Source organism: Copadichromis virginalis, linkage group LG17, assembly GCF_057382275.1.
Source record: "Copadichromis virginalis isolate Kocher_CV1m ecotype Utaka linkage group LG17, C_Virginalis_male_GT1.1, whole genome shotgun sequence".
In the NCBI taxonomy this organism is placed as follows: Eukaryota; Metazoa; Chordata; class Actinopteri; order Cichliformes; family Cichlidae; genus Copadichromis; species Copadichromis virginalis.
In genome coordinates, this window is record NC_140634.1 from 6,687,246 (window position 1) to 6,710,070 (window position 22,825).

Here is a 22,825-nt window from a genome sequence, read left to right on the forward strand (position 1 = left end):
CATGTCAGCTGGAACTCAGAGGTTATTTATGTCTAAAATTACTTCTGTTTTTACAATTGAGTAATCACCTCGGCGCCATGGTCATCGAGACAGAAAATCAGGTTAGTCGTGGAGGATCTCTCCTCTGCACTTCCATGTTATCAAATGTAATTGGTGCTTAGAGTTCTTGAGAAAGTGGTATCAAGTGTCACATTTTGTCTTACAATGGTCCTGTTGTGCTAATTACTGTTTCCACAGTTAAATTATGAGCCTAAATATGAGCCACAGTGTGTCATAAGTTGAACTGGAAGTTAGCACCAACCCTGAAACATTGCTGCTCCCTTCATCTTTCTGATGAGACCTAAACATCAGATAAATGATGATGTCTTTTTTCCTTAACACGATGATGCTGTTGTCTGAGGCAAAGAGGAGTATGAGGAGCAGCTGTACCCAAAACATTCCCTCCAAGTGGTTTGAGGCGACCCAGGGCCAGCTGGGAAGAGTGCTGCGGTAAGGACACTCATGCAATGATTGATTGATTGATTGATTGATTGGTAATTTATTTCAACATGTGAACAATATACAAGTACATTTAGAAAAGAAATAAGAGAGAAAAAAATACTATACAAATTACATACAAAAAAACATTCTGATTAATTTACATGTTGAAAGGGAGTGGGAAGAAGTATACACTTATTTAATCCCACCCCTGTCCCATAAATTATCAGTGATGTAACACAACCACTGACATGCAGCCTCATACCTCCCATAAGTCACCTTACCATGACTAGTAAACTAAGGTTGATGCTGCATCAGTGTTAATTTACATATTTCATGATTACATTTTTTTTTATATCTTACAGCAGTGACTGATTGTTATTACAGCCAAATTACTGTCAAAATTAAATTAGACTTTCTTCATCAAAGAGATCTTTGTGGAGGCGTCTCCTGCTGCTCCATCCGGAGCAAAAATGGAAAATCGTGATGCAAATTCATTTTATTCAATTTATTACCTAATGACCTAATGTCTTCTGCGTTTCAGTCATTTGGTTAGTTTAATGGGACTCCGCCTTCAGATGAAAACAGAGCAACCTTAACTCTTTGCCATGCTATCAAAGCTTTTCCCCTTTCATCTGTCACCCAGCAAACAAGTCCTTTCTACTTGTATCCACATCCTACACTTAAAGAATGAACTACAATCATTCTGCATCATACATGAGCAGATTTCCTTATAACCTTATGGAAGCCTGAGTATCGCTTGAGGAAGGATCTGTTTATATGTCCAGCTGTCGTCCTGTACTGGTGGACCACGACTCCAGTGTTATATGAAGCTTTTATTGTTTTCAGTCTTTCACTGTAAATATCTTTGTGTTACCAACACCCATGCTTAGTGATTGCAGTGTATGCTCCATTAACTGAATCTGGCTTTGGCTTTATTTACACAGCATGACAAAATCCATTTGTTGTATTTTCTAGTTCCCACGCACCGAGGCACCTACTCTACCAGAACACCATTCTGTATATATGTAGCTGTGTAACCTCACAGAAGAAGGATTCAAAGATGGTTTTGGTTTAACCCTTCCACAGGTAATAGCCATGTTTCCTTCTGTTTATATGCCAACAGAAATTTCAGTCAAAGTCTTTGAAGCCAGATGTGGAACCCTACAGTCTTCCTGTTGTGATTAGGACTTTGCTGGATCTCACCCCAAATGTAATTTAATATATTCACAAATCCTGAATCCTGGTCTAATCAGCCTCAGTTTCTCCTCTTCGCCTCCTTTATCATCCCAAACCAGGTGGTTCTGTGGGCCTGTGCTGTAATTAAAAAAGTGCAAATGGGGTAATCCTGTAAAACAAATCCTTCTGTCTCTGTTAATGAAGACCCCCTAACTGCTTTTTTGTGTAATGAAATATTTGTCTGTGAGTAAACCAGCATTGCTCTCTCCAAAGAGACATGCCAGTCAGACAGCCAGTCGGGATTAGCAGTTTCACGGACAGACTGGGCCACTTTTGGCTGAGCTGCAGTCTGAAAACGATCCAAGAGATAAATGTTTAAAAAAGAAAAAGAAAAACAATGTAAGTATGTCAAGCTGGAGTTGTGGTTGCAATTTGTTGTAATAGCTCCGAAATGCTGCCATATTTAAAGGCAGAAAACTATCTGTAACATATATTTAATTTTACCTGTTGAAAAATCAAACACTGACCATTAGAGACACAAAAGATCCAAACCCCAGCGACCAGAATTGAGTGAAAACAAATATTTGTTAAGTGTCCCATCCCATCAAAATGGACACAGCTACAGTTACATACAAACTTTCTTTCCTTGCTTTAATTGAAAAATGTTGTGGTTGGTGAAAGGGCTTGGGATAGGCTTGACAAAACCCAGATTAAATAGATTCAGAGTGATCCATCCCCTTAGGCTTCTTCTTTTGACAATGCATTGCCGATTCATTCCACACCTGTAACTACAGCTCGTGCAATCCAGTGCAACTGCTCCACAGTAGACACTGCATTTGTGGCCCTTTTGATATTTAGTCTTTATTGAACTCAAGCCAAGGAGAGCATTGGTGCCTCCTCTGGATTCAAAAAGAAGTTTGATTGTCTCGCAGGAAAATGACCATACTTCTCACTTGACCTACACTGTGACCTCAGTACATGCTTTTTTAATGAGTTCATGCTATCTCATTGGCAACATCATTATTGTTCATGTTGGAATTCATGGCCATTAAACCAACATTAAAGGAAAGGATGCCTGAGTCAGAGTCAGGCCATGTCCACACTAATACAGTTTTGTTTGAAGACACATCGTTTTCTCTCCGTTTTGGCCTCCCGTCCACACTGAGACGGTGTTTTCGGTCAAGGAAAACGCAGCGTTTTGAAAACGCTCTCCAAAGCGGATAGATTTGAAAACACAGTTTTTGTGTCACATTGTGGCCATCGAACCGGAGCCTTGAAAACGATGACACATTTTAGTCATGTGATGCAGTCATGTGACCAATTAAACTAAGGTAGCGGAGGGCATTAAACAGCAGTGGTTTTCTTTGCTCTCAAATTTTTTCAGCCCTATTAAAGATTAATATCAGTGCGGTGGATTTCTAACATGCAACACTTCTGAGCTTCACTAAATGCTACAGGTTTGATGACTTCACAGTAGTAAACAGTGAGACACAAGGCTACCTCTATGCTACCCCTCCTAACCCAAAATATATTTGATCTGAAATACTTCAAGCCAATCCGTCAGTGATGCCTGTTCAGTGTCCCACTTTATGTTGGTGCAGGATACAAGTACTGTATATTGATATATCTATATATATATCTACACCTTAATGTAGAGTAGTGAATGTACAATGAATTGAAGGCCAATGCATTTTCAAAGCTGCCCTAAGGGATTGTGCAGATGTCCATCCTTGTGTGTGAAATGGAACAGTCCACCTCCTCCTACCTTACATCATTCAGTTTCCCATTTCATCCTCCCATGCCGTTTAAATCTAGACTATTTTCTATACACAAGAGTTGAACTGAAACTGCCAAAAACAAAGAAGAAAAACAAACAAACAAGAATGTATGCAAAACATTCTGATGCTTTCTGTACAATTCTCGGCCAGACCGCCATCTGCACCTACAGTAAACTGATGAACACCTTTTTCCTATTTACGAACCACTTCCTCAGACATTGCTTCTCTTCATTTTGAGTGACTGTTGCTCTTTTTGTACTTTGTCCATTTGTAAAATTGTTTTTAAATGTTTATACTTGATTTTCAGACTGCCTTTTTTGTACATTTAAATTTATAATCAAACAGTTTAAGCTTTCCCTATGGTGTCTTGAAGACCATATTGTTTAAAAGTCTGCAACTGTGTGCTAGCTTTATGATAAGAATTATCAGCCTATATTGATGGTTACAAATTATTGTGTGGGTGTGCATGTGCAATCTTTTATATAAAAAAAAAAATTGATATTTTGTAATGTAATATTGGACTGACTTGCTTTGAAATGCCAGGAATTACAAACTCAGATTTATTGATTTGTGAGTAAATGATTATAGATACTCAACAAATACAGACATTTCCCATCACTTAAACCCAAACAGATCCTCAAAGTATAACTGATCAAACTATTGCATTCAATTTGCCTCCGAAACAACAACAACTAAGCTCAAACAACAACTAAGCTCAAACAACAAAAATGAGTAAATAAGATTTTCTATGCAAACTGGGCCTTTTTATCTTTAAAGAAACACCAGTTTTTGGGACAGTGCCCAGCTACATTATAATACACTTATTTTTCCTTTTTTTAAATGAAAATATAATTGGTACCAGGAGTTCTTTGCTATGGATATGAGCAGTTGCTCTAAGAAAAGGCTGGATAGAAAACATACAACTAAAACTATTGCTAAACAGCACACAGGATTCAGTGCCATGGTCCTAGAGTTTTGAGTTGTGTTTGAGTTTCAAATTTGTGTTCCGAAGATCTTCCTTAGCTTCTATTTTTATTATTTATTACCTGTTTTTACTGTTCATCTTATTTTGAATTTTTCCTCTGTCAAAAGAAAAGAAATCCAAAATATTGAAAGGAATCTATGCTCTTTATTTTGTTCTCATTTTTATGATGATGGGTATGTTGACAGTTGAGGTCAGGCAGGAGTCTCTGGTCTATTATGTTTGTGGACAACATTAAGAAACAGGTGAAAGACGGCCTGTAGCGGTGGAGGAGTGTTCTGGAGAGATGTTGTGTGAATGAGAGGGAGACAGATTTAACAGAGATGCTGCAGGAAGTAGAAGTAATATAGGTGGAGAAATTCAAATACCTGAGGTCAATGAGCCAAAGCAACATTTATGATGTTATTATCATTGTGTAACCACATCATTTCTTTAGGGATTAATACATTTTTCTGATTCTGATTATGTTTTGTTTTTGTCGTCCAGCCACTGATCAGCAACATCAACTCAGCAGAGAAAACTGCTGTTATATTATCAATGTCATCTCATCTGGTTTTATAGGTAAATATAAACTAGATGAGAACTTTAAAGCAATGTTAACAGTTTTTGATATTCACGCTGTTGTTATTTTAAATAAATATGTAGGCCAATAAGTACAAAATCCAGAGAGCTACACAACATGGGACGGTTCATTTACAAAGAAGTGGACAATTTTACAGAGCTTCATTAACTCTTCCAGTCACATATCCTGAAAAGGTTGAGTTAAATTGATTGTCCCCGGTGAATGGGAGGTGTCTGTTTACCTCGGAGATTGAGTGGCAGTCCACAGAGAAAAACGTTGGTCAGATCTGTCTTCATCTAATCCCAGCTAACTGAATTTTGTGTTTCTTCAGTGTTTGGCGGCATGATGTCGAGGATGTGCCGCTTCCCAACCACTGATGGGAACCACCTACGAGTGCTGGAGCAGATGGCTGAGAGTGTCCTGTCTCTAAACGTTCCCAGACAGCCTTAGATGTAAACTGGGATGGTTTGCATCAAAGAGTGAAGTTGCAGGAAGGACAGTGAGCACCTTCAAGTCAAGGGCCGTGGTCTTCAGCAAAGAAAGAGCAGAGTCCTGTCTGCAGGTCAGGGATGACTCGCTGCATCAAATGGAGAATTTTGGTACCTCAAGGTCTTATTATTGGCTTCCTGTTAAATCCAGAATTGAATTCAAAATCCTGCTCCTCACATACAAGGTCTTAAATAATCAGGCCCCATCTTATCTTAATGACCTTGTAGTACCATATCACCCTATTAGAGCACTTCGCTCTCGCTCTGCAGGCCTACTTGTTGTTCCTAGAGTATTTAAAAGTAGAATGGGAGGCAGAGCCTTCAGTTTTCAGGCCCCTCTTCTGTGGAACCAGCTTCCAGTTTGGATTCGGGAGACAGACACTATCTCTACTTTCAAGATTAGGCTTAAAACTTTCCTTTTTGCTAAAGCATATAGTTAGGGCTGGACCAGGTGATCCTGAATCCTCCCTTAGTTATGCTGCAATAGACGTAGGCTGCCGGGGGATTCCCATGATGCATTGAGTTTTTCCTTTCCAGTCACATTTCTCACTCACTATGTATTAATAGACCTCTCTGCATTGAATCATATCTGTTATTAACCTCTGTCTCTCTTCCACAGCATGTCTTTTATCCTGTCTTCCTTCTCTGACCCCAACCGGTCGCAGCAGATGGCCGCCCCTCCCTGAGCCTGGTTCTGCCGGAGGTTTCTTCCTGTTAAAAGGGAGTTTTTCCTTCCCACTGTCGCCAAAGTGCTCATAGGGGGTCATATGATTGTTGGGTTTTTCTCTGTAGCGCCTTGAGGCGACTTTTGTTGTGATTTGGCGCTATATAAATAAAATTGAATTGAATTGAATTATTCACAAATGAAGGGAGAACAGAGCGGGAGGTTGACAGACAGATTGGGGCTCTGTTGTTTTGAAATAAGAGTTAAGCATAAAAGTGAAGCTGTTGATTTATCTGTCAATCTACCTCCCCACCATCAACTATGGTCGTGAGCTTTAGATAGTGACAGAAAGAATGAGATGGCAGATATAAGTGACAAAATAACCCTTCTCTGAAGGGTAGGCAGCCTTTGCCTTTGTGTTAGGATGAAGAGTTCAGTCATTGGGGAGGCATTTGGATTAGAGACACTGCTCCTTCACATCGAAAGGAGGCAGCTGATGTGATTCTGGCATGTGATTTGGATGCCTTCTGGACACCACCTGCATGAGGTGTTTTAGGCATGTCCTGGAGGTAGGAGGCCCCAGGGCAAACTGAGGGCTCGGTGGAGAGATTACATTTCACAGTTGGCTTGGAAATAATTCAGTTTTCCCCCAGATGAGCTGGAAGAGGTGGCTGGCAAAAGGGAGGTCTAAGTTTCTCTCCTTAGATTGACCAAACCCATGACTTTGAACGTGGATATATAGGACAGGGAGGATAAATAAAAGGATGTTACATTAAACCAGTGGTTTCCAAACCTTTTTTTTTTTTTTTTTTTTTGCTAGGCCCCTGTTTGTTTTACAAGAAAATCTTCGCAGCCCCCCGGCACAAACACATTCTCAAACCACACACAGCCATTTATTGTTTTCAAACTCCACTGCAGTTTCTTTCACACCTCAAACCTTTAAAAAACCAAAAGCAAACAAATAAAAGTAAACTACAATAAATTACAGGTTGGAACAAAATAAACTAATACCATCTTTATTTTAAGCGTAGTTGTTTCATTCCCCGTTTGTAAGAATAATTTTTCAAAACATGCCTCTCTGTGCAAAGTGGGTTTAAAAACATAAAACGTGATTTGGACAGGGGAAATGGGTTTTGGTTTAGACACAAATACATATGATTTTAAAAAAATCTTCTTGTGATCACACATACTTCTTTTTGTGCCTCTAAAACATCCTCGTTTGTCTTTCCAGAACAGACATATGATGTCGTAACTGTCGGAGCACCGGCCTCTCACTGCCAGGGTTTCTAAAAATGGCGTTCTGAGGAAGCTCATCCAGAAGTTTGAGGAAGCAAAGAAACAGTAAGTTGAGAGTAAAGTCGGGCGTCACATTAGGGCTGGGCGATATGGCCTAAAATCCATATCGCTGTATAATTTGAAGCACATGCGGTAATGATATATATCGGGAAATATTCTTTTCTTCTGTATAACATATTTTCCACACTATATGGCACACTTAATTAATTTTCTCAAAAATCGAAAGAGTGCCTATGTATGAATTCTGGTTGTGCTTACTGACCTCGAACCGATTTTGGCGTGCAGACATCTGTTAAAAAATGTTTTAGTACTACTTTGGTAAGCTGCACTGCTTGATGGATTGTCAGAGCATTACGGCTGCCGTAGTGAGGAGCTTCATGGAGTAATCTGGGTCCAAAACTCCGTGGGCTTCAGCTCCCAAAGTCGGATGAACACTGAGAGTTAAAAACGGTCTAAATTCTTTCATCTTTAATAAAATCATCAACCTTGCTGCTTTACCAGGTGTAACAATTAAGTTTAACATCCATGCATCAATGAAAACAGAATTTATTAAATTTAACGGAGTTACAAGTTAACAGGAAGTTAGCTTGCTAGTTTCCACCTAAACATTTCATACCATGTTCTGACTGAGAGATTTTTTAAACTAATTAAAACGTACAGCTCTGCTACCACTTCCAACATAAATGAAGACAGAAAAGTAAACAGCAGTGGCGTTTGCAGGGTTACTGAAGTTGGACTACCTGGTATATAATGTTGTGCTACATGATTGCTAGCGACACAGGTTTGTTAGCATAACATTAGCACAGTGAAGCTGGAGGATGAACGCCAGCTTCACTTTTTTCCACTTGATAAAAGTTAACGTGAGGGATTCTGGTGGTTAGGGACAAATGCAATGGCATAGCGATGACCTCTGCTCCTGTTTTGGGTTTTTATATTTTGCTTTATTCGTCTTGTGATTTGTATTTAAACAGTCGTTTTTGGTCATCTTGTTTCTTCAATTTCTGCATTAATACTTCAGTTCCCATTTTATGGCTTCCTCTTAATTTTGCTTTTGTTACTTTTCCAATCAGCGTAAATGAGGAGGAATGGTGAGTCCTTGCACTGCTTTGCTTGTTTTCATTTGACTGAACTAACTTCATTAGAGTTATTTGATATTGTATTTTGCACTATCCTACTGTATATTACTGTAATAGTAGTATTCTTATTGTATATATGGTATATCTTATTCCTCTGTTCCTCTGTCTCTCTTGCTGCATTGAGTATGTGTATGACTAAAGAATTTCCCTCGGGATAAATAAAGTTCTTCTTATCTTATCCTTAAGATTTGTACAACAAAGTATTTTCAGTTTTAAGCTGGAAGAATGGGGTTTTGCACAGCTTATCATGTTAATGCAAGGAAAAAAGGGCACGTAGCGCATCGGTGATGTGTTCACTAATATAGAACTAAAATGTGTGTTACCTTAAAATGAGCAAATCCTTTGTCACAAAGTTGTATATGAATACTGCTCATTGTATAAATTCAGTCATTTTAAAGTCTATCAAAAACAAGTCAAATCCTGACAATATTAATGAGACGTTTCTAAAATTCTTCTACACAGATGGTCTGAATTTGTGAAGCGAGTGGTATCGCTCTCCGTCCCCGGCAGTCGGCTCCTCCTTGTTTTTTCTAAGCCACGATTAGGCTCGTTGAGAGCAGGCATGTGCATGCAGACAGTGTTTGTTTTTACATCTGGTGGGTAACGTCCCTCCCTATATTTTTGGAACAGTACCTCTGAAGCTTGATTTAGATTTCTGCAGGAAATTTACGTTCTAACTTCAGATGTAACACCTCTTAACACTAAACCGGTCCATTCCACACTGTTGTTTCCAGTTACAGCATATATTTCCTGCTGAAGCATATTTCAGGCATAAGACAGAAACATTACAAAAATATACACCTGCAGGCCACTCTATTGTCTTTATTTGACTAAATGCACTAAATTGCTGCCACAAGCTTTTGAACACATGTACCTAATAAAGTGGCTGGTGAGTGTAAGAGTATCCTCAGTCCCAGCTTGGATAAAGACGTGTCTGTGTGTCTTTGTTCCCTGCAGTAGCGCCCTCTCCAGCTCAGTCATCATCCACATACCCCAGGACACTGTCCGAGCCAAAGAGATCATCGCCCACGTCAACACGCAGAAGACTCAGGTCAGCTATTATGCAGAGGCTATCTCAAGCTGCCAAAGACCAATCGCTCGCCAGTCTGGCTGACAAGGTACTAAAAGTGTTTGACGTTACGTGGGGACGCTTCATATTTCATTCATACCCTCTTCCTTTCAGACCCGTCAGCTGGTGACAGTGTGCGGCTGCAAGCTGCTAGCTTCAGCTATTTAGGCCCTGAACGCAGTACGGGGCGAGTACATCGCAACCAAAGCTTCTCCTTCCACTGAGTCTGAACAAGTAGTGCTCCGCAATGACCAGGATACGCTGAGAGCAAAGTACACCGGTCACAACAGCCAGTCGTCACTGCACGTGGACTGGCACGAAGAGGAGTGGGTGAGTTGATCAGCAGTTATTGGCTGTTTTCTGATTCCAGATTTTTTATTTCTTTAGCATGAGAACAGACAAGCTTAGTTTCTTGGCACACATTGTGGATACAGCTTAATATCTTAACTAGACTCTGAACTCTGTTTTTCTTTTCTTGTTGCTTCTTCTTCTTCTTGAGTCATCCCTCTCATGTTGATTTCCAGCTCAGGTCACTCCTTACTTTTAAGAAGTTGGAGGATTCGTGAGCAGATTTTTCCTTCACCATATCAGCCGACTTTATTCTAGAGAAAATACTCTTAAATGACTCTTCTTTAAAAAGTGTTCAGTGTTTTATGTCTGGTCCGTGTGTCATCTTTGTCTTTACAATGTTGCAGCAATACTGTAGTAATGATATGATATGATATGATATGATATGATATACCTTTATTAGTCCCACAAGGGGAAATTTAAATGTTGGTTTAGTGTAAGCTCAGCTTTTTAACTAATGTAAGAAGTGTTATGACTGACTCGTTTTTAATACCTAAATCTGGCCTCAGTGCACAAACCTAAATGAATCGGTACATATGAAAGCGCCCAAGTCACAAGCTGTGTTCAAGGACATGGATAAAACAAAAAGGTTCAAATTTGTGCACAAAAACCCCACAAATCAGTGTCACTGTTTTAAAATCTGCTGCGAGACCGCTCTAAATGTCAGCTTTTTCTTTACGTAAAGACTGGGGTCTGTAACATATCAGCTCGTTTCTTATTTATTAAAGAACATGCCTGACACCAGGCTTTTGAGTTAACGGCTCCATTAGATCTCTGCAAGTATTTTTAAGTATTTTTAGGTTCTTTCCAGCAGGATTTGTGGCTAGTTCTGGAGCTTGACCCTAAAAGATTTCAGTGTGTCGGTGCTTCTGCTTTCCCTGTTGTCCTTCTGTTCCGTCTTTTTTTCTGTTTCTGTCAAATTTAAAAACAACTGCACTCTGAAATACACACTCTTTGCAAGATGTTGTCTAAACTAGTGGTTGGAAGGCATATTTGTGTTTGGTCTCTGATGGTTTATTTACACTTTTTGCAGGCCACGCCCACGGACTACAGAGCCACGATGAGCAACAAAGCCAAGAAGTCTATGGACTTCCTGCTGATGCAGGACACCGCCCCGACGATAGCCACGGACGTGTCACTGCAGTACCGCCTCGACATCGTCTTCTGCCAAACGGTCACCTACACATATTTTAATTATTGAATGTCTGAGCTGATGCGTTTATCCTGCAGTGACTCAGAGTGAAGGAGAAGGCCAAGAAGAAGTGTAAATATCATAAAAGCAAGGAGTTCAGAGCTCTACGACTTAGTGTCTTTATGGTATTTATGTGTGTAATGGAGACCAGGGGTTCCATTACCCTTACTTGTATTTTTATTAATTGACTGACTGATTTGTATTTAAAAACCATAATGAAGAAAAACACACACTGGTTGATTGTGATCTTTATTAGGTTTTTTGGGTTGTTATTTAAGTGACTCGTGAAAGGTGAAGAGACAGGGGGACTGGCCATCCTACCTGTGTCAGGAAAAGAACCCGTGTTAGAGCTGTTCACATTTAAACATTTGTCTGTAACCTAAATTAGTTGTATATGTAAAAAGAGAAGTGTTAACAGTACTCACTTTGTAAAGAGTAAAAGCAGCTCAATCACCTGCTTATGAGCTCCTGGAGCAAACCAATGTGCCAGGCTAGGGGAGTGTGTGTTGGAGTGATTTTGTTAAAAGTTGTCATTATTGTGCTTGGACCTTGTCTTGAACTGTATGTTCAGATATTTTTCTGTTCCTCCCCCACATGTAGGATGTTGGGGATGTTACTAGCTATAGTTTTCAACTGCAGGCACAATCTATGTAAGATTCTGGTTTCCTTATTTGGTAAGGAATGTTCACTTCCTGCCCTTTACAGTATGGGCTCACCATGTAAATGGTGGACTGTTAAATAGGTTAAGCCATATACGAGGTTGAGGGGAGATACCCTTTTATGACTAGAGATGTGGTTAAAACGTTTGTAACCAGGAAGTCACGTATACAGACACACATACACTCTCTCTCTCTCACACACACACACACACACACACACACACACACACACACACACACACACACACACACACAGTGCCTTAGCTTTTACCACACAACATATGGGGTTTACAATGGGCGGTTGTGTAACTGTTTTCATTCAATAAAAGGCTGGAGTTGGAGTTGTCTGAGTTTGGGTGTAGAGCTTGCAACTCTGAGAATCTGACCAGGCTTCCCCTGCACAAGTAAAAACCAATCGAACTCTGATTGTCTTACTTTGTTCTGAGTCAGCGAGGGCTGAAACCTAACTGTGTGGTTAAGGTGTTTTAATGCAGCGGTCCCCAACCGCCGGGCCACGGACCGTCGTTTGGTCGAGAGATGAGGCTCGGGTGTGAAATGTATGGTTTTCAGAGTTTTTATCGTTATTTTGTTATCGTTTTTATCGTTAATTCTGTTTTCCTGGGTCTTTCACGTGTGTTATGAATAAATCTTCTTTTTTTCCGGTACCGGTACTAGTTTTATTTTGTTGTATTTATCTGTGACACCTTAAAGGCCGGTCCATGAAAATATTGTCGGGCATAAACCGGTCCGTGGCGCAAAAAAGGTTGGGGACCGCTGTTTTAATGTATATAGAAGAGACTGAAGTTTATATGTTATGGAATTATTTATAGGACTTGTTCCAAATCTTCATATGTCTATGATGTGCTATATCGTGTTGGTTATATTGTAGTGGTTTTCTTATGGGGAGGGTTTTGTTTTCCTTTGGTTTGCTGACCCCCAGACTTGGTCTATTCCAGATGCTCACCTGAATCAGGTAGAGTATAACAGGAAGCCATTTGCTTTTCAGAAGGGTTGGATTCTTTGCTGTATCACCATGTGTTCTCATTAATAAAGTACATTTTACTCCAGTCTCGTGCTATTTTAGTGGAAGTGACCCATGACCGTCGGCCAAAACTGACAATATGACTATTAAAAGTCTGAGTAATACTGTAATTTTCTGCTGCTCATTCCTGTGCAACATCCCATTTGGCCTCCCGTCATATTTCTTTTCAAGATTTTCTTATTTAATCACTAGTGTACATATATTTATATTTATAGATACATATATATTTAGTCATCTTTTCTCTTTTACCACGTCTCTCTAATATTTTGCTCTTTACTATTTTTCTATTTTTTATTTTATTATATTTCTACTGTACCATGCTGCTGAGTGACTGCTGCTCGTCAAACACATTTCATTGCAATGTTGACCCTGTGCTAACTTGCATATGACAAATAAAACTGAAAACAGTAAAGGCAAAGGGAACACATCAAGTAAGGATTTCACACTCCCACTCACAACGGCACTTTCAAAGCATAAAGCCAAATATTTCAAAATTTCATTTTGAGGCATTTTAAAAATGAATGTGTTTGAGTTTCATTGCTCCAAAGCAATGTTTTCATATAAGCAAGACAACAACCAGTTTGCAACCATGTAAGTACAGTCCTCTATTGTAAACAGACGTGTTGGCAATCTGTCTGCATTTATAAATTAGACAACAGTTATTTGCAGATCTTCATCAATCTGCCTGAGAGTGATTGCAGTCGGTCTGAGTTGGACTGCAACTGTTTTGAGTCAGGTTGCCTCCAAGGAGGCAGTTTATTATTTTCCTTTCCTAGTTGGAGAGATGGCTGTTGTTTTGTTTTTACTGTAGTGTGCTGGGCCATTAATGGCTCAGGGGCTGCAGCGTATCCGCGCCAACACCTAAGGCCAACGTGGAATCACCGGTCAGACTAACATAAAGAAAAAATCTGTTAAATTACACATTTGTATTCATTAAGTCACAGACAATGAAAACAAGCAGAAATCAAGATGTAATATTTTTATAATTTTATTGATGTTAAATTAAAGTCCCAGCTTAGTTATGTTGTCAGTGCAAGTCACTTCAATCTGTATAGCACCAAAGGAAACAATGGTGTTTTCAAGGTGCTTCACACTGTAAGGTAACAACTTACAGTATTAAAAAGAAAACCCCAAAAGAACAAACCCCTCTGAGCAAGCACGAGGCGACAGTGGGAAGGAAAAACTCCCTTTTAAGAGGAAGAAACCTTCGACAGAACCAGGCTCAGGGCGGGGTGGCCATCTGCCGCGACCATTCCTGGGGATTTCAAAAATGACTTGATCTGATCTAAATGTAAAACTAGCTAATTTAAAGTGTCCAGTGAGTTTTAGAAAATATCTTGCTGTTGATATCACGATGTCACTATAAAGGGGAAACTTTGTTTCCTCCCTTAAACCTCCCAAAAAATGCACGCACCGATGAGAAGCACTTAGATATGCAACTTGGTTCTGTGAATATCTTTCTTTTGAAAGTTTTAACAATATCTTCATCAAGATCTTGGACGTTTAATTGCCAGAATGTCACAATAACCGCTGCATGCTTCCATCTTTTACAGAGGGATTTGAAAACCCTCTCGCTGAGTTTCTTGAACTTCTCTGGGGGGATTTTGTCGTATTCTGCCCTGATTTCAGTCCAGATTTTCATGGTAAGCCGGTTGGAGATAGCTTCAGCATCTTCAATGATGAAGACTGTGCCTGATTTTTTTGCAACCCGGGAAATCAGTCCTTCCACAAAGCTTTCCACTGAAAGTCTGCATCTTTCTTTCTTTTCATATGATTCCAGTCTATCGATAATTGTTACTGCCAACAGGTGTTCTTGGAATACTGAAGTAGTTATGATATTAAACATTGGTTGTCCCATTAAATTCATTGAATCCTCCTCCCCACTCCTCCCCAATGATATTAGTGACAATTTATGTAATTTGTCACAAATATCAGTGAAAATGGCATTAGCAATGCAGTCAAAATAATTCTGCACTTTTCGGTCTAAATGCAAATCCATCCACTTGAATTTGTCCAAGAGTAGATCCAACAAACGTTTTTGGTGAGAATGAGGGCACTTTAAAAGTTTACCAAGCTTTGAAAGCACAGCCTGAATTAATGTCTCTAACAAGGTGTTTTCAGGTGGCTCACAGTCTACAGAAGATCTGTGATTCTGTATCTTTTTATATGACTCCGTTTGACTTATGTTTGTTAACGGTGGGATGCTGGCTTCATGTTCAACACAGGATTTCTGCTGCTGGGGATCTGGAATTGGATTGTTTTCTGCTTTTGCAGCACTGTGTTGGTCAGCATTTTGACAGCGTTCTTCTGTGTTAGCTGTTTCTTGGCTGTTAGCATCTATATTCTGTGCTGTATCAAACTCCTGCTCAGCAGAATCGTCCAAAAATTTCACAGGTGACAAAAACGTTTTGCCAGTGGTGGTGTGGACAGAACAGTTTTGATGTACAGGGGAGTTCTGGGAAGACCTCAGTGGTGATACTGCTCCTGACTGTTCACACAGGTCCATTACGTCCTCTACAAAACCTGCAAGCCGCTTAGCGGTGGAGCAATCCGGATAGCCTGAGGTAAGCTCTTCCCACTGCTTGTACGAAAAATCACTGAACAAGTTATTCAAGAGGGATACTAAAGCATGTACTGTAGAATTATCCCGATTGGTCTGAACTGTTTCATCATTTGTCATTGTGTTACAGTTTGAGCTTGCCATTTCACTTTTTTGTTTTTTATGCCTAAAATGTTGTTTTGTGTTAAACTCCGTGTTTGAACGTTTAAAGCGCTGCTGTCCCGCTGTATGAATGCGTTTCAACTGAACAGCCAGGTCTATATATAAGGTCGGTTTCATTGTAACGTCACCAGTCAAAGGACTGGCCCGGCTCGTCATAACGAAAGGGGGCGGGACAAATCTGTTGCTTAGCAACTGAAAAAAAGGCACACCGCGCTGAATGCTACATCCGTCCTGCGACGGTACACCGCCTCCGCACCACCGTTTAAACATGAAGTGTGGATGTTAGAAGATCCCAAATATGGTGAGCTACTGGAAAATTACTCACGTTTTTGTTCTTGAGAGTGAGCGATAATAAGCGACATTTTATTGAGAAATTACAGTAGTCTGTCTGTTTCTCTTCATAGCTCTTTTCAAAACACGGTTACCTTTGGTTTGTTTGGCTCGCAGCTTAAAACGTAGTTTCAGTGTTTTTGCCTTCTGTGATTAATTCTGGTTTGCCTGCTTTATGGAGCTCAAACCAAGGCAAAATTGAAGTATCAGTATTTAAATGTAAATAGACTCAAACTAGGAGTGGATCAAAGGGGGTCCTTTCAGGTGCCAAATCTCCACTGCTAACATTTTATGCATGTTTAGCTTAATTGTAGAAAAGGTGCTTGTAATAATGTTTGGGTGAATAGGTGAATGAGGCATGTTGTATAAAGCGCTTTTTAATGCACGAGCAAAATACAAAAACCCTATATAAAAAGCAGTCAGTTTACCATTTATGTATTTGTTCCATTGAACGCTTCTGTGAAAATCAATTTGATACTTGTTCAAATAAAAAATTTGAATCGATTAGTTGTTTTCTCAACATTTATTAATCGACTATATGCAGAAAACTGTGACACTGTGGAACCCTTATTTTAAAGACCTCGTAGTTTGATAGTTTGCTCCCTGACCGTGGTTCTGCCAGAGGGTGCTTCCTGTTAAAAGTGAGTTGTTCCTTCCCACTGTATTGAGGTTTTTTCTTTTTAATTGTAGACTTTCTACCTTACAATCTATACCACCTCGAGGAGAATGTTGTTGTGATTCAGCTCTGCATAAATACAATTAAATCGAATTAAGTGGGTTCAGCTAATTTGTGAAATAAATGTGAGTGACACGGTAAGTAATAGCCTGCATGTAACTCATTGTAAGAAGAGCAATATCGCCCCCTCCTGGTTCAACTTTTTTTTCTTTGCAGTAATCTTTCCAATAATAATACATATGCACTAACCTCATGCTTGCTGTTAACAATAGCCTAAAGACATAAAATCAAGTTTAGTTTTTTCTTTAAGTTTATGTTTTTTATATGGTTGGCATTTATTTTGTTTCTTTTTAATAATTATATTGATTCTATTGATTGTTTGCCAAGCACTGAGGTCTCTGCTTAGACTGTGCTACTGGGATCACTGATTTAAAAATGAGGCAAAAGCACCAAAGTTGTGCTCAAAAACAGTACAGTGAGCTACAACCTGTTGCTGTAGTAATTCTAACACACTTATTGTTTTTAAATACATACATGTTTAGTTTTTTTAAACCTAATTATATAATTTTTTTTGCAAAAGTGTCACCTAAACACCCAAATATACGTAATTCAAAACTTACTTTAATTATTACCCATTTGACTGGTAACATGGACCCAGTCTGATGGATAGTTACTGAACAGATAGTCTTTTCTTTAAAGGCTGCAGTCAAAGCAAATCATTGTAAAAACAAGACAAGTCAATAAAAAACAAGTAATAGCTATAATATTAAACTACAATAGAGAGAAAATCCAGTAAATATAATTATATTATGTAAAAAAATATACAAATATTTACCTCTAATTTAAAAAGACATTACAAGGGTACTAGTTTCATTTTAATCTAAACATAATCTAAATTGACACTAAATCAGTTTAAATATTACAGCTGAAGGTGATTTTAATAAATGTACTGCTGCTTGACTTTGTTTTACTACTGCAGTATAATTTATCATGTACAAAAGCTCCAAATGTTGTTTCTCTGACTTAATGTTCTGATGACGTTTGTGTTATTTTGCAGGAAATAGTCAGGACCCAGATGAACCTGTGCTGGAATTCAGTGTGGGTGAGTAATATGAGCATTTATGAAGGCTGTCCATGACCCGTAATTAAATTTAGCGTCATTAGTCTTATTTTGTCTCTCAGTGCAGGTATGTAATGTGACAAAACCTCTAATGATCTGATATGTTTGGGATGGATGGGCTGTGAATTATATAGTGAATTGTCTTATTTTGTCGCTCTGTGCAGGCTAGGGCCTATTATATGCTGTAGCCTGAAGGCAGCTGAGTTGCAGAGGATGGAGTGATCACTGGCTTTCTACTTACAGGGTGGTGGGTCTCAGAGGACAATTGCTACCCCTGTTGAAGTGAACAACGTGTGGAGTGCAACTGGCTTTGTGGCATAGCTGGCTCTGGCCTTGGACTGTGTGTTTTTACTTTGTACCTAAATGGGACACTGGACTTTTAACTATTATTCATTGTGTTTATAAATAAAATTTTAGAATTTTATTGACTGTCATCTTTTTGCCCACGGCGGAGACGGTTGGTCAGACCTAGAATCTCTTTATGTGTGTGTGTGTGTAACATCAGCAGGGTTTTGCATAAAAGAGTGTGAGCAGGTCAAAAGGTCAATTCATTTATTGTAGTTTTATGGCAGCACCTTCTAGTGGCCTTGAAGCAAACAGTCTCCTAACTAAGCCATGGCATCTCCGGTCTCTCCTACTTTTGTGTGCTGTGCTGGAGGAGCAGCATTGGATCTAGTGATACTGAGTAAGCTGATTAGGACCGGCCTGGAGAAATGTGGTTTGCATGAAGTATCAGGAGAAAAACAACCTTGTATTGTAAAATAATAATACACGAATAATAAATACTTTTCATGACATTCAGATTTCTGGACTCACGAGTTCATAGAACATTAATGTTACGAAACATTGAGATAAGTCTTAAAACTACATTGTATACTTATTATTTATTTACTTTAATCAGATTTGACTGGTATTTTTAAACATTAAGTTTTTGTTCCTTCAACTATTGTATTTAAGCTTATGACTCACTCACAGTATGTTTATATAACTGTCTAAAAAACAGTGAGGATGTGGCCGCAGTGGCTGAGAAGCAAGAAGTTTGCTTTTTCTTTTTTTTTTTCTTTTTTTTTAAATTGGGAAGCATAAATGAACATACCAGAAAACCCTGCACGAAGGAGCCATATTTGTTTTTTGTGTGTGCATAAGATGAAGCTTTAGTATTATTACACATATGATAATGGTGTTAGCATGCAACACACAAACTCAAGTGGTGTTGCCAAGATAGTTGCTGACTGGCAAGAAACTTCTAGAAGAAATCTGGTGACAGTCCAAAGCACAAATGAACATGTTTAATACTCGTGCAAGACCCTGCGGGAAGGTGCCAGATTGCTGTATTTTGTGTGAATCAGGAAAAGTGCACGGTGATGACTAAAGCTTATAAAACATCTCTCTCCTTATGTGTGCATATATGAGAAAGAAAATTCTGCCAAAGCAACTTTAGCTTCTTGCAAGCATCAGTACACAAAGGATGCTAACACAAAGCTAGCCAAGAACCAAGAGTGATTTTAAACTAACTTTCACAGCACTGATTTCAGTTGTAATGTCAATTAGAATCCCAATTTGGCTTTTCTCCAGTCAGTGTTATGGTGAAATTTAACTTGTTCTTTTGTGTAATTGCACATGGCCCAGCAAAGGACCCCTTAGTAAGCTGTACAGCATAAGTTTTCAATTCACTTTTGTCAGAAAACTTCACAGTATGAGAAGTTACAGCACAGTTTCTCCAAACGTGTGGTTCTTTTTCAGCCAGCGTGCTTTTAGAGCATCTACATTAGCTCATGTAGTAAAAGTACAATCAGTAAGTGTACTTTAACATTTGAGATTCCGAGTCACTCTTGCTTAGATCATGTGAACTACATCATGAACCTTTTTTTGTATAATGCATCAAACGTGTTCAAATCAGTTTATTTTCAATTTATTTTAACTAATCTAGAGACAAGCAACTCCTTTTTAGCTTCTGTTATGTATTTACCTCTCACACCTTAATCTAGATGTTAGTGTTCTCAGAGTTAACATGTCTCATGTTGCCATGTTGTATTTCTAATACCCAGCCTCAGTGTTCGCCCTGTTGACCCTCAAATCCAAACACCAATGATCTAGATATTCACAACATTCATAAGGAGATTCTTAAGGTCTTAAGTTTTGTTGTTTTTATGTTTTACAAAAAAAAAACTTCACATTTTTTATATTTTTAAACGAAAGTGACATGCAAGGATATTTTTCTTTAGTGATGTTGCTTCAGCAATCTCAAATACTAATTATTCTGGGAATTTTTATGGTCAAACTATGTGATTTTCCAAATGTGTGTGTGTGTGGAGTAAAATGACCTTGTTCTTATGATGTTGTCACCGTGAATCATTTAGGATTAACAACACAAATTGTATCGATAGCAGAAACAGTCTTATAACTTATAATTCTCACACGTTACCGCTAGTTTTACAAACGCAGTCTTCTTCAGCTCTGTTTATGTAGCTTTTATGAAACTGATTTTCCATAGTACAAGTAGAATTTAATTTTTCTTTGCTCTCCAGTATAAATGCAATAATTTGCAGGCTTTTTACTGAAACTCTCACAATGCAACACTCAATGCTCAGAGCTTCATATATCAACAGCTCTGAAAATATCTTCTTTTTTAAAGTAATGTAGGACAGGATCTCTCACTCTCTGTGTCTCAAAAAAAACCCAACTAAACTGGCAATCACCACTAAACAAATGAAAGTAGTTTATGGCTTTTTTATCAGCTGCATTTCTTTCATTTATGTATTGATCCCATTGTTTATTGGTAATGCTTTTAGGTCACTGTTTTAGCATGTCTGCCTCACACTCCATTTAAACAGTTTAACAGATAGTGGGGTCTGGTAAGGAAGTTGGGGGGAAGCAGACAACTCCACAGGAAGAGTCTTTTTGTCTTTTCTCCACTGTAAAAGATAGCAAGGCAGTGTGAAACTTTCTTTGCGGGAAAGACAAAACTGAGAGCCATGCTAGGCTCAGTGAGAGACTCTGCTCACCCTCTGTCCCAGCGATGGCAGTCCCTCACCAAGCTTGATTTCTGTTCTTTGTCTTGATTAAAGAATGTTAGCTACCGCTCATCGCTTGTCTGCAGGCTTTATTAAACGGAAAACTTCCACAACAACCTCTAAACAGTGGTTTATGGCTTTTTGTCACCTGCAACATCATGTAACACTTGGATGTTAGATTCTTTTACCAGTCAGTGTTGTTAGCCCCAACCCCCAGGCTCCAGGTGTCTGAGCTCTAACCCTGGCTGCCAAATGTCCCCCTGAGGCCTTTGTGCTTTTTACCACCAGACTAAGTTTGTAGTCCTATCTACTAATATTATTTTATTTTTTTATTATAGCACAAGGTTCAGTTAGGTTACTACTTTGACTTCCTCAATTTGAGCACATTTCTGACCCGATACTTTATCAAGCTTTTACTCGAGTGTTTTTGACACTAGCAGCTGTACTTCTACTTAAGTGAAAATTGCCTGCAATTTTGCCACCTCAGTTGCCACTTTTCTGGAGTTTGTACACTTTTTATGTTGAAACGTTCAACGTTTTACGTGTTATCCTTGATCACAGTTCTAAACAAGTTAACTTTCTTCACTTCAAAGTAACCCAAAAAAGAAACTATATGTCCAGTTCTCTTTACTCCAAACCTGGTTTAAGGCTATGCTGTTGTTGTGATATGGCCATACAAATAATATTAAGTTTAATTGGCTGCTTCATGGCTACCTGTTCAGAGAATTTGCAGACTTTTATGGAAACTGTCACAATGTAACACTCTCACTGTCAAAACATGGTTGATCCATGTTTCTATGAACACTGATTAATATATCAACAGCTCTGAAAATCCTTTTTTTTTTTAAAGTAAAGCAGAACAGGATCTCTGTATCTCTAAAAATCCCAACAAAACTGGCAATCACCTCTAAACAAATGGAAGTAGTTTATGGATCTTTATCACCTGCAACACCATGTAACACCTAGATGTTAGACTCTTTTACCATCACATTTGCAAGGGTTTATGTGTTATCCTTGATCACAGTTCTAAATAAGTTAACTTTCTTGACATAAAAGTAGCCCAAAGAAGACAAATATATGTCCAGTTCTTTTTTACTCCAAACCTACTGATCGGAAAACATTATGTGATGCTGGAAGTTTTCATCCTATCCACCTGCAAAACAAGTTTACCTGTAAGCCAACACATTAGACGTAAGCAAATTTGTGAAATTCCTGAACAATGTGCTTTGTGGAGTAGCAGTAGTACTAGAACTAGTACTAGTAGTCCTAGTATTCTGCAGCAACCAGGCTTCAAGAGTGATCACTCTTCTGGCTTTCAAATGGTGAAAACATGTCACAGTCTTAACCGCAAATCAGAAATGTTGGTAAATTTAAAAAGGAATTTAAACGTCAGCTTTGACATAGACACAGACTTTATTAATGCCACACTCAGGAAATTCACATGTTACACATGATTTAGCTCACCTGCTAAATCCCCAGAGCAATAACCACATCAGCATCATTAGCCTGAGTGTTGATCCTCCAGGTGAGTGAGTGGAGTTGAGTGAGTGAGTGAGTGAGTGAGTGAGTGAGTGAGTGAGTGAGTGAGTGAGTGAGTGAGTGTGTGTGTGTGTGTGTGTGTGTGTGTGTGTGTGTGTGTGTGTGTGTGTGTGATCAGAGGTGAAGCTGCTTTCTGCAAAGTCTCATCAACAACATCTTTAGAAACAAACATCAACAACCAGGAAGAGTCTAAAAGCACTAAATATGAAACAGACCATTTACCATACCCAACACTGAGCTCCTGCACAGTCAGATGGAGTGAAACATAATGTCCCAGTGGTGTTCTGTTGGATTTAGCAGGTGAGCGTTGTTGCCAGTCAAAACCTTTTTTTGGAAACTCTTTACAAGAATCAATGTAATTATTTGTTTTACTTGAATCAAATGTATTGGTTTATATACCTGAAATAAAACTTTTTTTGGAAACCCGTTACATCAAATAAAACTTTCTTGGAAAAGCATTGCAAGAATCAATCGAGTTATTTGTTTTACCCCATTCAAATCTATTGGTTTCATTACATCAAATTAAATAATTTTGGAAACCCGTTACATCAA

At 38.8% G+C, this 22,825-nt stretch overlaps 3 long non-coding RNA genes across 4 annotated transcripts; all 3 read left to right on the plus strand.

Moving 5' to 3' along the window:
• The first annotated feature begins 358 nt into the window (after nucleotides 1–358).
• Nucleotides 359–8,741, plus strand: LOC146688899 (uncharacterized). The gene is made up of 2 exons (XR_014916202.1): nucleotides 359–489; nucleotides 5,310–8,741. It is a non-coding gene; the product is annotated as an uncharacterized LOC146688899 (long non-coding RNA).
• Nucleotides 8,742–9,890: 1,149 nt separating this feature from the next.
• On the plus strand, nucleotides 9,891–12,897 carry LOC146688900 (uncharacterized). The gene is made up of 2 exons (XR_014916203.1): nucleotides 9,891–9,961; nucleotides 11,013–12,897. It is a non-coding gene; the product is annotated as an uncharacterized LOC146688900 (long non-coding RNA).
• A 628-nt stretch (nucleotides 12,898–13,525) lies between these two features.
• LOC146688901 (uncharacterized) lies at nucleotides 13,526–18,144 on the plus strand. 2 transcript variants are annotated; one of them, XR_014916201.1, is made up of 3 exons: nucleotides 13,538–15,895; nucleotides 17,658–17,702; nucleotides 17,885–18,144. It is a non-coding gene; the product is annotated as an uncharacterized LOC146688901 (long non-coding RNA). The 2 variants fall into 2 exon arrangements; XR_014916200.1 differs by having other exon boundaries at nucleotides 13,526–15,895; nucleotides 17,658–18,144.
• The last annotated feature ends 4,681 nt before the right edge of the window (nucleotides 18,145–22,825 follow it).